We start from the raw sequence: 15,345 nt of genomic DNA on the forward strand, positions 1-15,345 counted from the left end.
TAAATGTCAGGAAAATGATTGGTTAAGGTATAGCTAAGCAGAACTCAAGTTTTACTATATAATCTGTAGTCAATGAGGAAGTGGGTGGGTGGGTGGGGGAAATGGGAACAGGGTAAGAAAATTGGAATCATGTTTTGCTAAAAGGGGAAATGGGAACAGGGAATGGGGCTGGGGAAATTGGAATCATGTTTGGCTAAGGGCAGGAATGGGAACAGGGACACAGGTGTAAGGCTCTGTGGTGTCAGAGCTGGGAAGGAGGATACTAAGGAAGGAAACTGGAATCATGCTTGCTGGAAGTTCACCCTGATAAACATCGAATTGTTTGCACCTTTGGACTTCGGGTATTGTTGCTCTCTGTTCATGCGCGAAGGACCAGGGAAGTAAGTGGGTGAAGGAATAAGCCCCCTAACAGCACCTTAGAGACTAACCAATTTATTTGAGGATAAGCTTTTGTGAGCTACAGTGAGCTGTAGCTCACAAAAGCTTATGCTCAAATTGGTTAGTCTCTAAGGTGCCACAAGTACTCCTTTTCTTCTTGCGGATACAGACTAACATGGCTGCTACTCTGAAACCTATCTAATACCAGAGCTTATTTCTCACATTCTGGATGCCCCTGGCCCCCACCAACTAAGCCACTATTTTATCCCAAAGAATTTCCAAGATCAGGTTCGCAAAACACTGCACCACGCAATCATAGAAAAATCATTCATGAAACAGGTGTGAAGTATAAATACAAAACAAACAAAACTGCAGGTGAAAACCCACTGCTGCAGCATCATACTGTGGGGGTCTCAGAATTTACCAGCTGGTGAGCCTAGATTAACTATTTGACTTTCACCTCTTATTTATAGAGCACTGCGCGGATACCAAACTTGGATCCGCATCTGATCTGCAAACATGTGGATATCCATGGATATAAAGCGGATATCCATGGATTTGCAGGGCTCTACTTATTTAGACAATTCTAGGTTGATAAAATGCTGCCACCTGAAGGTATTTCTACAGGCCTTGTAAGGGGTGGGATCAGTTCATCTCAGAATGTTCAGATGTCCATATATTAAAATTTAATCCCCTTGTCAGAAATCCATGTACAGAAGCCAGCAATTAGGCAAGACAACCAAACTCTCTTCTCACAGCTTAGAAGCAGCACCTCCAGACAGGTGGTGAAGGAACAGTGGGCAGAGGTCATGTTGCTATGAGAAACTGCCCTGTCCATTATTCTTCCCATAGGAAGCTTTTTCAATTCAACAAACTTAACAAGAGCTCTAATACAGTTAATGGTTATTAACGTCCTTTTTTAATGTGAATTGGCAAGGAGAAGGAAGCTGTGTGTGTCTATATTATTGCTGGCCCTATAAATACTGTCAGTATATAACACCTTGTAAGTATTAGAAACACTCTGTAAGCAACTGCCTGCCTCTCACTATTGTGCCACACTGTGATGTTGGTTTCAGAGTAACAGCCGTGTTAGTCTGTATTCGCAAAAAGAAAAGGAGTACTTGTGGCACCTTAGAGACTAACCAATTTATTTGAGCATGAGCTTTCGTGAGCTACAGCTCACTTCATCGGATGCATACCGTGGAAATGTCCGGTATGCATCCGATGAAGTGAGCTGTAGCTCACGAAAGCTCATGCTCAAATAAATTGGTTAGTCTCTAAGGTGCCACAAGTACTTCTTTTCTTCTTACTGTGATGTTGCACTCCATATGCTTTATGAAAATATGCTTGGAATGTGAATATAATGTAACTGGAATACGCTTTATGCAAAAGGTCTCTTGGAAGGTATCCTGACAAAGTTTATAATCTGCTGAGTGTGTTCATCCTATGTGTATGTATGTATCATTCTTGTATTTAAAACTAGAAATATGAAGTTAACTCTGAGGTCCTATTGTAATTATGCAAAGTGTGGGCCATTAATGGTGGTTTAGAATCTTGATGGCACCCATTGACTAGGACAATTGGCCGAATATGGTTTATTTACCTGCAAGCCTTCTTGTGGACATGGGGGCCAGCCTGTGGGTAATGAAGAATGAGGTCTTACAGTGACATGTGACCATGTCACCTGATTCTGGAATCCATCTTAAACCTGGTGCTTTTTCATTTAGAAGGAGGGGTGGGAACCAGAGAGACAAAGGATTTCCGCCTTGGGCCAAAGCTATGAAAGGGGGCCAGTCATGAAAAATCCCCTAGTTACCACCTGAGCTGGAACAAGAACTGTACCAGGGGAAAGGATTAGGCCCAGACTAGGAAGGAGTCTAGTCTGTGAAAAAAGCTTATTGGAATATCTCTGAGGCTGAGATTTACTTGTATTCAGTTTCAGCAACCACACAACAAAACACACTAACCCAGGAACCTATCCTTGCAACAAAGCCCGTTGCCAACTCTGTCCACATATCTATTCAAGGGACACCATCATAGGACCTAATCACATCAGCCACACCATAAGAGGCTCGTTCACCTGCACATCTAACAGTGTGATATATGCCATCATGTGCCAGCAATGCCTCTCTGCCATGTATATTGGCCAAACCGGACAGTCTCTATGCAAAAGAATAAATGGACACAAATCAGACATCAAGAATTATAATATTCAAAAACCAGCTGGAGAACACTTCAACATCCCTGGACACTCAATTACAGACCTAAAAGTCGCAATTATTCAACAAAAAAACTTTGAAAACAGACTCCAATGAGAAACAGCAGAACTGGAATTAATCTGCAAACTGGACACCATTAAATTAGGCTTGAATAAAGACTGGGAGTCATTACACTAACTAATACTATTTCCCCATGCTAATTTCACCCCTACTGTTACTCACACCTTCTTGTCAACTGTTTGAAATGGACCATCCTGATTATCACTACAAAAGTTTTCTTTCTCCTGCTGATAATAGCATACCTTAATCGATTGGTCTCATTAAAAGTTGGTATGGCAACCCCCATTTTTTCACGTTTTCTGTATATCTATCTATCTTCCTACTGTATTTTCCACTGCATCCATCTGATGAAGTGGGCTTTATAAGGTTATGCCCAAATAAATTTGTTAGTCTCTAAGGTGCCACAAGTACTTCTCATTCTTTCTGCTGATACAGACTAACACAGCTACCACTCCAAAACCTTTCTTAAATGTATTAGGCTTAGACTTGCGTGTTCTGTTTTATTTTGCTTGGTAACTTAATTTGTTCTGTTATTATTTGGAATCACTTAAATCCTACTTTTTATACTTAATAAAATCACTTTTGTTTATTGATAAACCCAGAGTAAGTGATTAATGCCTGGGGGAGAAAACAGCTGTGCATTTCTCTCTAGCAGTGTTATAGACAGTGGACAATTTATGAGTTTACCCTGTATAAGCTTTATACAGGGTAAAATGGATTTATTTGGGGTTTGGATCCTGTTGGGAGCTGGGTGTCTGGGTGTTGGAGATAGGAAACCTGCTGAGCAGTTTTGGTTAAAGTCTGCAGCTTGAGGGGGGGGGGGGGGCGCTCAGACTCTGGGTCTGTGTTGAGAAGGACTTGTGTGTCTGGCTCAAAAAGATAAGGGTTCTGGAGTCCCAAGCTGGCAAGGAAAACGGGCTCAGAGGTAGTTTCAGCACATCAGGTGACAGTCCCAAGGGGGTCTCTTTGACCACACACATTACTACTGCAGTCCTCCTCACTCAGACAAAACTAGAGTGGGAATTATGTCTGGGGAAGGACTGCAGTACGAACAGGGCCCTACAGTTTTCAAAATCTCCCTTCAGAAAAAAACCCTCCCCAAAACCATCCCAGAAAAAATGACCCAAGATTGCACGAGTTTAGCTATTTTTAAGTAGATGTACAAGATTAGAGCTGGGGGAGGCCAAAACCCGGTTCATAAGGCCCTTACCTAAAAGGCATGAGACAGAGCAGCCAAACATGTGGTCAGAAAAACAGTTTCTAGGGCCCATCCAGCATGGCTCCCAGTCCCGTCTCTCTTGCTCCTGATCAGCTTTCTTTTCCTGTTTATACAGCTCAGACCCAAAGATGAGGGAGGGTGCTCCTTGACTGCGCACAGGCCAGGCTATTTTAGCTGTAAGCTCCAGACTGTTCCTTAAAAGGGGTTGTATACCTCCTCCCCCAGCCCAGCAGACTGTGCATTCTTTCCTAGGAAAAGAAAGTATTTGATTGTCAAGACTGAAGATGACCAGGAACGTGGAAGTGAGGGCACGGGTGGGGCTCTGGTTAGGAGCACATGTTATTCTCCAGAAAAGGGTACACTTGAAATCATTTCAGGCAATAAATGAGCTGCAAAGACTGGGCTGGGATTTCTTAATTTTTTTTCTCTCCCTCTTTGCGCTTAACAATTCCTTTAGGAAACTGCTGGGTGCTAAAGAGCTGCAACAAGGATATAAATAATTTAGTTATGATTAAAAAAAATATCTGGAACCACAAGCTTTAGCAAAAGGTGGAGTTATTTGGTCTTGCACAAGATTGTACTGACTACACATGATTGGGCTCAGCAGAGGTTCAGTGATCCTAGAAATGTGTCTCAAAATGTGATCATGACTGATTAGATGAGAATATGCACATATTTCAAAGGAATTCTGTTCCATAGTGAACTCCTGTCACAACTGGGCTGAGCACTGCCAATTTTCCCAGACTAATTGCTCTTCTGGAAAAGGACATAAAACCAAGCATTGGATCAGAGGAGTATAGTTCCTCTTAGTTACAAAAATCAATGCAGTTCCTCTTTTGAAATTATGCTCAAGAGTTCTCCTTTATCCAATACCTCCCAATGCAGCAAAATTTCACTTATTATACCCACAGAAATGATTCCCCCATTAGATTAGTGCAAATCCTTCTGGAACATGCGTGCAGATAATGACCTTTCCGTTTTCTGAAAAGAATAGGATGAGAAGTGTCTGATGTAAATTCATAGCCTCTCTACCCCAAATAACCTTTGAGGAGGCCAGAGACAAATGGGCCAAGGCAACTGGAAGAATTAAAGTTCTTGCCTGGCGGACAACCTATCTAGTTGGGGTCTGACAATGCTGAGACCTATCGACAGATGTTCATATCATCACAATCCAACAGCTGGCTACTTTGGGATAGGGTGCTATCCCTTTACGAGTAGGTGGGCCTGGTAGGTCACCAGAAGGAGTACAGGGAGTCCTCGATTTATGACGTTTCTGAACTGATACTCTAATTCAACTTACGACAATTGGTTTCGACTTTACGATGCTCGGTCCCGCAATGGAGTAGCCTGCAGTTCCGAGTTATGACGCAATTTTGACTTCTGACGCAACTTTCAGAAACCAATTGTGTCATAAGTCCAAGGACCGTCTGCATGTAGTGATGAAAAGACCTGCAGGCACAGAAAAAAGTCTGGGACCCTATTTGGATCTATGGTGCACTTTGGTGGTTAATAAATTGGGATTTGGCCTTAAGCCCCTGGAGTCTTTGCATTTCCTGAGCTCTGAGATCCAGCTGACCCTGTGTCACACAGTTGCCATGGCCTAAATGTTCAAACATGACCAGTGAGTTGGGGTAATAACCAATTATAATCTCTGGATTTTATACAGTGCTTTCCCTCAGCAGATCCAAAAGAACGTTATAAAGAAGGTAAGCATCATTATCCCCATTTTACAGGTGGGGAAACTGAGGCACCAAAAGGAGAATGGAATTACCCAGCAGACCAGTGGACAAGCTAGGAATAGAATGCAGGTCTCCTGAGTCCCAGTCTAGTGCTCTAGCCATCTGGCCATACTGTCTTCCAACCTGAAAAACTCAAAGGGAAGCCCAATTTCCAGAATGTTCTGAAACTCAGACCTCTTTAAAGTGCTAACTTGAGCTCCCAGAATCCCTAGTCACTTTTCAGAGTAGCAGCCATGTTAGTCTATCCACAAAAAGAAAAGGAGTACTTGTGGCACCTTAGAGACTAACAAATTTATTTGAGGATAAGCTTTTGTGAAGTGAGCTGTAGCTCACAAAAGCTTATGCTCAAATAAATTTGTTAGTCTCGAAGGTGCCACAAATACTCCTTTTCTTTTTGCTAGTTGCTTTTGAAAATGTAGACCTGTGTAAAAAGCTTTGTAAAAAGAGAATTGATCTAATCAGCCTGATCACAATGATGTGCCAAGTAATTATCACGGTAGCATTTCATTAACAACCTCCAGCAAAACTCGCTTCAACACCCACTACCAGAACAGCCAGCTAGAAAAAAAGAAAAGAAAAAGGCCAATTATTTTTCACGGGAAATTTGGGCTCGGGGAGGGGTGCTGAAATTTCCCATTAACATTTTTCAATTAAAGAGAAACTGGAAAACAAAATGTGAATACCATTTTCTGTAAAACAAAAAACCCAACTGCTTTCAATTTAGAAAAAACTGAAAACCAAGTTTTAAACCAAAACCTGAAAATGTTTACCAACCAAATTCAGTTTGATTTTTTCATTACAAACAACATCAAGGCTTTCATTTCTGATGAAAACCCAAAATTACTTTTCACCAAAACCATTTCTATTGGCAATCTCAGCAGAAAGACAACAGACTGACTGAAAGGGACATGGAGGCTACACTTGCCTAAAGATGCAAAAAGAAAAGGAGTACTTGTGGCGTCTTAGAGACTAACCAATTTATTTGAGCATAAGCTTTTGTGAGCTACAGCTCACTTCATCATTTTTTCTTGGTTTGTGTGTATAAAAACATCTTCTGTATTTTCCACAGTATGCATCCAATGAAGTGAGCTGTAGCTCACGAAAGCTTATGCTCAAATAAATTGGTTAGTCTCGAAGGTGCCACAAGTACTCCTTTTCTTTTTGCGAATACAGACTAACACGGCTGTTATCTTTAGGCAAGTTTCAGAGTAATTTCTCTAGGTACACTGGACCCAGAGAAACCTTGCACAGTCACTTCTGGTCTCATGCTGTACCTTTGTGTGGATGGAGAGAGCATCTGTCTCCAGAGAGGACTCTGGCACCTTTTACCAGCAAATTATTTTAAAGGATGAATGAGAGAGTTTACATCAGAGCCTTTGCTGTCTTATTTTATCTGGTGTGAAAGAGGGTCTTTGTGTTCTCAGTTTTCAGAGTAACAGCCGTGTTAGTCTGTATTCGCAAAAAGAAAAGGAGTACTTGTGGCACCTTAGAGACTAGCCAATTTATTTGAGCATAAGCTTTCGTGAGCTACAGCTCACTTCATCGGATGCATACTGTGCATCAAGTGCCACAAGTACTCCTTTTCTTTTTGTGTTCTCTGTAAAGTTTTGCTTACTAGCTGCCTCCCTCCCCCACTCCCCACACATACAGAGCCCCCTAAAATGGTAAGAACTGTCCTACCTGAGCAAGAACTTGAGCTGTTGAGACCAGTTTGAGCTGGATTGATCAGTTCTACCCGCCACAACAGTTAAGCTCCAAATTATAAACCTGCTAATTAAAGCTTTAGACAAGCCAGTCTGAGCTGCCAAGTTCTGAACTTCCAGAATAAAGTCTCTCTAAAAGCCCTCATGTTTCAGTCACCTAGCTAGAGCAATGAGCAGATTCTTGGCAAGAGCTGAAAGATGTGATGGATTCTCTGTCATTTGGACTCTTCAAATCAAGATTGTATATCTCTCTCTAAAAAATAAAAGGAGGGCTTGTGGCACCTTAGAGACTAACAAATGTATCTGAGCATAAGCTTTTGTGAGCTACAGCTCACTTCATCGGATGCATTCAGTGGCTGAATGCATCTGTAGCTCACAAAAGCTTATGCTCAAATAAATTTGTTAGTCTCTAAGGTGCCACAAGCCCTCCTTTTCTTTTTGTGGATACAGACTAACACGGCTGCTACTCTGAAACCTCTCTAAAAATACAGAGCCTAGGTGGACCAACTTCAAATAAAAAGATATGACCTCACCCACCTGATGTCGCTCATATCATGGGACCAACATGGCTACAACATGGTAAAAAAATACACTCAACCAGTATTTACCAGCCTGATGCATGACCTTTTTTTGTGAAATTCCCTAGCCTTTGTTATGCAGGCAATCAGACTATATGATCATTAGGGTCCCTTCTGGCCTTAACAATGAATCCTTGTTAAACGCCTCACTCTGAAAAAAACAGGATGAAGGAACTTATCTGTGAGCTTTGATGTGCAGACTTGAAACACACCTATTAGGAGCCAATCTGCTGGCAGAAATGTATTCTTAAAGGGCATCTGTGAATTGTTTCTAAGATAGCACATTTCTAGTTAGAACAAACACTAGTTCCCAATGACGAGCTGTGGCACTCTGTACCTCAAAACAGCACCATGGAACCCCCATATTCAACACTTTCATATAATTATGATATACGCTGTACAAAGTATGCCTTGTGAGCTATTATTTTAAAAGTCTTGATCTGTTGAACATTAATACCCTGTTAGATTGTATGTGCTATAATTGTATGAGAAGTTATGAAGTTTTGCTCTGTGTGTGTGTGTTACTGAAATATGATGGAGCCTTTCAGATACAACAGTGGAGCAGCCAGACATGTTGATGGCCCACTGAAGGGAATTTACACTCCGAAGAACTATCCCAGCATCTGTATACAATGGACACTTCTCAGAGATAGCACGGAGACAATGGAGACTGCTTGACTCATGTCATAGCAAAGGGTCTTTCCAGCAAGCTGGAAGAAACTATAAAAGAGGGGAAGTGACATCATCACTTGGCCTCACTTCCCGCCCCCCAACTGAACACCTGGAAACACATCTGGAGGACAAACACTACGGACAGTGGCCAATACCAGGTGCCCCAGAGGGAGTGAACCTAACAGGTAATGATCCAGTGATCTCTCTCCTGCCATCCATCTCCACCCTCTGACAAACAGAGGCTAGGGAATTCATTACCCATCTTGGCTAATAGCCAGTTAATGGACTTAATCTCCATGAATTTATCCAGTTCTCTTTTAAATCCTGTTACAGTCCTAGCCTTCACAACCTCCTCAGGCAAGGAGTTCCACAGGTTGACTGTGCATTGAGTGAAGAAGAACTTCCTTTTATTTGTCAAAGACTGACAAGGCAAGGTGGTCCTGGGCTCAAGATGAGCCCAGCCTGTGTATGGAAGATCTGTAACCTGCTTGGACCATCTATCAGGGTGAGACACTGCTTGACTCAAATCCTATTTAGTTTATAGGACTTAGGTTGTGCACTGATTTTTATTTTCTTTGGTAACCATCTCTATCCTTTATGCCTACCACTTAAAATCTATCTTTCTGTAGTTAATAAACCTGTTTTATGTTTTACTTAAAACAGTGTATTTTGCTTGAAGTGCTTGGAAAACCTCAGCTCAGGAACAAAAGCTGGTGCATATCCTTTCCACATTGATGGAGCGGCAGACTGGTAATAAATTTACACTGGTCAGGCTTCTGACCAGAGCAAGATGGTACAGGTGTGGGGTCCTGAGCTGCAAGGGGGGTGGGGGGAATTGGCTGGAGCCTCTCTGTTGTTGGTTCATGAGTGGCTGGGAGTAGCATTCATGTAACTCAGCTGGGTGTGTCCCTGCCTGTGGATATCTGTGTAAATGCAGTACCTGGAGAGGTTTGCAGCTTGTCACAGTATGAAAGGGAACCCAAGTTGATGGGACAGAGGGATCACTGGTACCCCAGTTCCAGGTTACAATCTGGGGAACCCATCACACGAGCATCCTAAATCCCCCATTTATTTCTGACACACCAAAGGATTCTGATTATAAACTTGACTGTAGCCAGTGCTCTCCTGGGGCATGTATAAATTATACCTTAGATTCTCTCATGTTACGGGTATAAAACCACAGCACAGCCTAAACCATGCACTCACTGCATAAGATGACTAGGTGGCTCTGGGATGGTAATGGACTACAGACCTGTTCAGCTCTGGGTCATCAGTTCAAATCCAAGCCAGGTCCATCATAAAAATGAGTCTCAGACCAATTCCTACTGGACAGAGACATAGAATGGGCCCCCTTGTGGTAATCTCAGCAAGGACTGAATTGGCTTAGAGAATTCTCTTTCATCGCAGGTGGGCAGGTAGCAAGACTTGCACTGTCTGTACTGTAAGCAGTTCTGTGATGAGGTTCTCAGACAGCAGGGCTGCCAAAGCTAGCACCTCCCAGCAATGCTAAATTCGCACAAAACATTAAAAATCAATGCATCACTTCATAATCTGAGAAGAACTGTAGCCAGTTGCCTTTAAACTATGACTTTTAGGATTTATGGGATAATCAAACATTAATATCCTTATGAGTCTCTAACCACCACATTTAAGTCTACAATGATGCTTCCTCATTCTCCTAACATAATTAGATTCAACTGGCTTCTCAGAAGTAAAAAGCAGCCAGCATATTTTGTAGTAGCTTTCCTGAACAGAAGTGATTTTGGCATCCACTCACCTTTTTTTACTAAAAAATCTATTTGTGCCTCACCAGTTCATAATGATTTCCTATCAGTTGAGTTAAAGCTCCATTTTAGCCTGGTCCCTGAGCAGCACAACTGCTTTTATCTGAAAGCTATCTTGTACCTACAAGCAATATTTTAATGCATAACATGGCATTTTAGTAGAAGCACTTCATCTTTATTCTGATCAGAAAGGGGGGTGAAATCAATCTTAACTCCTGATAAAATTTTATTTAAGAAGGTGGAAGATATCTTCAAGATTTAATGAGGGATTAAATGGCACACATACTTCATAGGAGTCTTAAGACACCTGTGCTCCCAGCTGCAATGTATAGAAGGAAAACCTTCACCAAATCAACCTTAAGGAAAAAGCATCTTGCATCCTTAAAACAAACTTTCTTAGGTAACTATGCTATTGTGATGTTTCAAACTCCTATTAGATAAAGAACCCCGTCATCCTCACATTTATGTCTGGGTCTTTTGGAAATGATGCTCCCCAGTGAATGGTCTTGGGAGTCTTCTTCCTATCTGAGCAACCTCAGTTCAAACCTACAATCTATGCAGTCATTTTTTTATTATGTGCATCACCTTAGCAGGTCTCAATGACAATACCATAATCTCTTACAATAGACCCTGCAACTACAGGACACTGTGCAGATCATTTAACCAGCTTCATACAGCAAAGAAGCTGAAAGGATGTTCTGACTGAATGTGAATACAACTGATATTAAAAAAAAAAAATCAACTATGATATCCATTTATATCGCTCCACTTCATCCTGTCACTGCACAAAACATGAGCCTCACATGGACAACAGCACTGCCTGGCTTATCAGGGTTCCTTCCCTTCAGCTAGCTGCAGCACATCAGGTGTAACCCTTGAAAATGTGTATGAAGTGGAATGTTAGAAACTTTTTGCTTAAATTATATGCCAAAATTAAACTATTAAAACACACACACACACAGCTCAATTCTTATCAGGCTTTGATTTTGGCAGGTCTTGGTTTCTGGATGCCATTAAAAAAAAACATTTTCAACTATGAGGCACCAATAATTTAAACCAGGAACTGTGCAAAGGGGAAAATGAAATGCCTGAGAGAATTCTGCTAAGAGAGTTTTATTTCAGCCGTCACATATGATCAAATTACCAATTACAAGGAGCCTTATTCAGTGTAAAATCAACTCTGACTTGCTCTGGAAAGTGACTCACTGAATAAGAAGCATTCTCACTTATCAGCAGGTGTTTGTAATGTTATGATTGGATTTCATTTCTCTTCAGAGGGAGATAGAGAGAGTTAAAACACTGGCACAAGCAACACAAGGCACATCTGACAATGACAATGCAATTTATCAAGAACTAGGGGAAAAAATCATGACACTGTTAGAATCTGTTCATCCCATATTATTTATCTTCTGGCTGATGCTGAGAAAATGTTAAGATGCTGAGGCAGTCAAAAGCTAATTCAAACATAATTTAAAAATTAGATGCTGTTTGTCCCCTTATCAGCTGAACCTGCATCTCTATTTATAGCAGACACCGTATCTCCTACACAGCATACATACAAAGGGAAGATTTCTCTCTTCATCATCTGTTTTCTCAAGCTTATGTCCTATGCATTTTTTTAATAGCATGGAAATCAAGACATCAAGGAAACAACAAATATTAAAACCCACCCAAAGTACTTCTTTCATAGCACCAGCAACCAGAGCTTTCTACAACTTTTTTAAAAATATAACTCTTTCGATAAACATAGGGCCAAGAAATCCAGACATTTTTGTAAAAGGAAGTAACGGCATGCCAGGGCTCCCGACCCTCCCTCCCCCTAGCTTTGACTCTGAAATTAGGCACCATGTACATATCCCCTCTTTTCCCGATCTAGGGCTCCGAACCAGACGGAGCGGTACCGAGTCCCCAGCACAGCACGACCAGTGCCGCACCTTTCCGAGGCGATAACACCTCGCAGAGCCGGGCAGCGCTGTCACCCACCGCCCAAGCCCACCAACACCAGCGCTCCCCCCCCCGCCCGGCGATGTCTGAACAGCACCGGCAGCTCTGGGAGACGGAAGGAGAGAGAATTACCGTGGAAGAGGTGGAGGCGCTGGCACCGCAGTGATCCGGAGCGGGCAGGGCTCTCTGCCCCCGGCCAAGCACGAGTCGCAGCTGTCCAGGGGCCCCGCGGGTGGGGGCGCCCAGCGGCGCAGCCCGGCGGGCTGGTCTCTCGCCGGCCGGCCGGTGGGAAGAAGAACAAATCACATCCAGGTTCCCCCCCAGGGGAATCCGGAGCCCGGTGTAAATCCGCCCAGCCCCCTGCAAGCGACGCCGCTACTCCCCCGACCGGTCCCCGAGCCCCCCGGCAGCGCGGGCTCCCCGGCCACTGCGCCCGGGGCAGGCAGGGCTGGGGCGGCGCCCTCGGCCGAGTCCCCGGGACGCGCCCAGGGCTCAGTCCGGCGGGCGGCTAGCTGCGGAGCCGGCTGGAAAGGGGGGCTCTTCCATGCGCCCCCGGCCCAGGCGCGGCGCCAGCGAGGGCTGAGCCGGCCCGTCTCCGGGGCCCCCTTCCCGGCGTCTGGCCGGTCCCTGAGGCGGCGCCTCCCGGCTCAGCGGGGGGGAGGGCGGCGGCTAGGGCCGGCTCGGGACCCCGGCGCGGGGCGGCGGCGGCTCCATCCCGCGCGGTCGGACCCCGGCCCCGCTCCTGCCGCCGGGCGCTGCCCGGCCGCCCCCTGCTCGGCGAGCCCGGGAACCGGCGGCGGCTGGGGACGCAGCCCGCCCGGCTCAGGGAGGCTCGAGCGGCGGGCGCGCGCCGAGCACGCGCGGTAGCGGCCGGGCTGCCGCCCGCTCCTGAGGCGAGGCGGGGCGGCGGCGGGAAGGCGGGAGGGGGTGGGGCGCGGTGGCCGGGGCGCGGTGGCTCCGGGGGTGGGGTGGAGATTGTTTCGGCGGGACTGAGGGGGTGCGCATGGTGGTGTGTAAAATAAGGAACCGTCGAGAGCAGCGGGGTTTGTTCTTCTGCGCCGGCCGGCTCCGAACACGCGTCCAGCGGGGGGTGCCAGGTGCAGACTCTTTGGAAATCTCCCTCAGGGTCCCAGGACCACGGGTTGAAAACTACCGGTCTAGAGCAGGGAGAGCGGGGGCGTCTAGTCGCCGGATCTCACGGCTCCAGAAGAAGGGGGGATTCAGTTGCATTGGGAAATGGCAAATTCAAAACTGATAAGAAGAGGGAAATATGTTTTCACACAAGGTGTGACTAGCCTGTGGAACTCACTTCTCCTGGCAAGATGTCCTGCTGGCCAAGAATTTAGCAAGGTTCAAAGATAGCTGAGACATCGTATGGGGTTAACAAGACTTCCCAGAGTTATAATAGTTAATACTAACAGTATAGGACAAGAGATATACTCTCATGTCTTGAAGGCAATCTCTATTAGTGGTTAGGGTAGGACCATCATGGGGAGGGTTTTATTGCCTCCCATCTGTATAGTGTGGGGGTTCTTGCACTGTCCTCCGAAACATCCGGCCCGTTGTCAGAGACAGGGCTGGATGGGCCGTGTGTCTAGTCCATTATGGCAATTCCCACACTTCTGTCTGGAGAGCAAGGGGTGGGAGAGCACATGGGTCTGAGAGGAGTTAAAGCTACAGCATGTTTAATCTATTTTACATTTATTTTTCCCATTCCTGGGGAAACCTCAGAGCCCTCTCCTGCATTTATTCAGTGCAGTTTGTGGAGTATAGGACACTGCTGGTCACTCCTGCACAGCTATTCCCTATTATTGTGGGCCCAAACATTCAGAAATGGTTGTTATTTGGGGTGCCCCAGTATCTGGGTGCTCAAGCTGGGACACTTTAAAGGTGCCTCATTTTTCCAGAGCCACTAAGCATCAGCAGCACCAATGAAGAGTTTTAGGCACAAGGGGAGGTGCCAGAAGCACTACTGTGTGCCCTGCATGCTACCTGAGGGGAAGGCCTCCCTTCACATGCCCACAGCAGCAGTCTGAAACAGGCCAGGCCTACCCACCAAAAGCCCGGATAATTGATTAAGGGGTGAGCAAATAGAGCAGGCCCTATGCAGCTATTGGCCAGAGGACTGGGAGGAAATCCCACCCCTCACTCCCTGTGCTTGGTTAGAGAAAGGGCATGCACTTCTAGAGTGGGAGCTTAGCAATTTTGAAGTGGGGGATAGGGGCTGGCTGTAGCCAACTTTATCAGCCAGTGGGCATAGAAGTAGGATTGGAAAGAGGTGCCCCATGGCTGAGGCTGGAGTAAGCCAGCCCAAAGGTGCCTTGGATACGGGGTTAGAGATAGGCCTAGGGAGAAGGAGCATAGGTGGCTGCAGCCAGGCTGGGAAAGTGGCCCAGGCCCTGCCTGGGAGTCTTGACTAGAACGGTAGCCATGGCGATGAAGGCCTGTGATATAGTAGAGACTGGGAGCTCCCATTGCACCCAAGCACCAGGGATCACTGGTGAGAGGTAAGAGATACCTGTAATAGGCCTACAGGACTGAGGCTAAGATGGTGCAATATGAACTCATAATGGGTCAGTGGTAGTACTCTTAAGGACTGGGGGCTCCATGCATTGTACTGTAGAGGCAGTGCTTTGTATGCCGCTGAAAGGTCCCTATTATTAATCATGGGTTGTGTCCTTTCCCAGGGAGAGTTGCTGGTATTATATCTGAGTGCAGCACTGATTTCTTTGGTAAATTCCTGCCTCCCCAAAACTCGTGGGAGGAAGCCAAGCACCTTGGGCCTAGCAGGAAGCAAGCGGGGCTCTAAACCAGAGGTTCTCAAACTGGGTGGGCATAACCCTTCAGCGGGTCATGAGGTTATTATGTGGGGGGTTGCGAGCCATCAGCCTCCACCCCCAAACCATGCTTCCCCGCCAGCGTTTATAATAGTGTTAAATATTTTTTTAAAGTGCTTTTAATTTATAAGGGGGGGTCTCACTCAGAGGTTTGCTGTGTGAAAGGGGTCACCAATGCAAAAGTTTGAGAACCACTGCTCTAAACCCTCTTG

At 45.2% G+C, this 15,345-nt stretch overlaps 1 protein-coding gene across 14 annotated transcripts in view; it reads right to left on the reverse strand.

The window, feature by feature from the left end:
* Positions 1-13,121, reverse strand: part of LOC125628194 (leucine-rich repeat and fibronectin type III domain-containing protein 1-like protein) — a 254,572-nt gene extending 241,451 nt beyond the window's left edge. For 11 of the 14 annotated variants that reach the window (XM_048833072.2, XM_048833066.2, XM_048833060.2 and 8 more), the window contains exon 1: positions 12,429-13,114. The gene's annotated coding sequence lies outside the window, so the exon portion shown is untranslated. Of the gene's footprint in view, positions 1-12,428 lie in introns of all 14 variants that reach the window. The other 3 variants (XM_048833073.2, XM_048833071.2, XR_007354163.2) reach the window with 2 other exon arrangements.
* Between the last annotated feature and the right edge of the window lie 2,224 nt (positions 13,122-15,345).

This window comes from Caretta caretta, chromosome 23, assembly GCF_965140235.1.
Source record: "Caretta caretta isolate rCarCar2 chromosome 23, rCarCar1.hap1, whole genome shotgun sequence".
Lineage (NCBI taxonomy): Eukaryota > Metazoa > Chordata > Testudines > Cheloniidae > Caretta > Caretta caretta.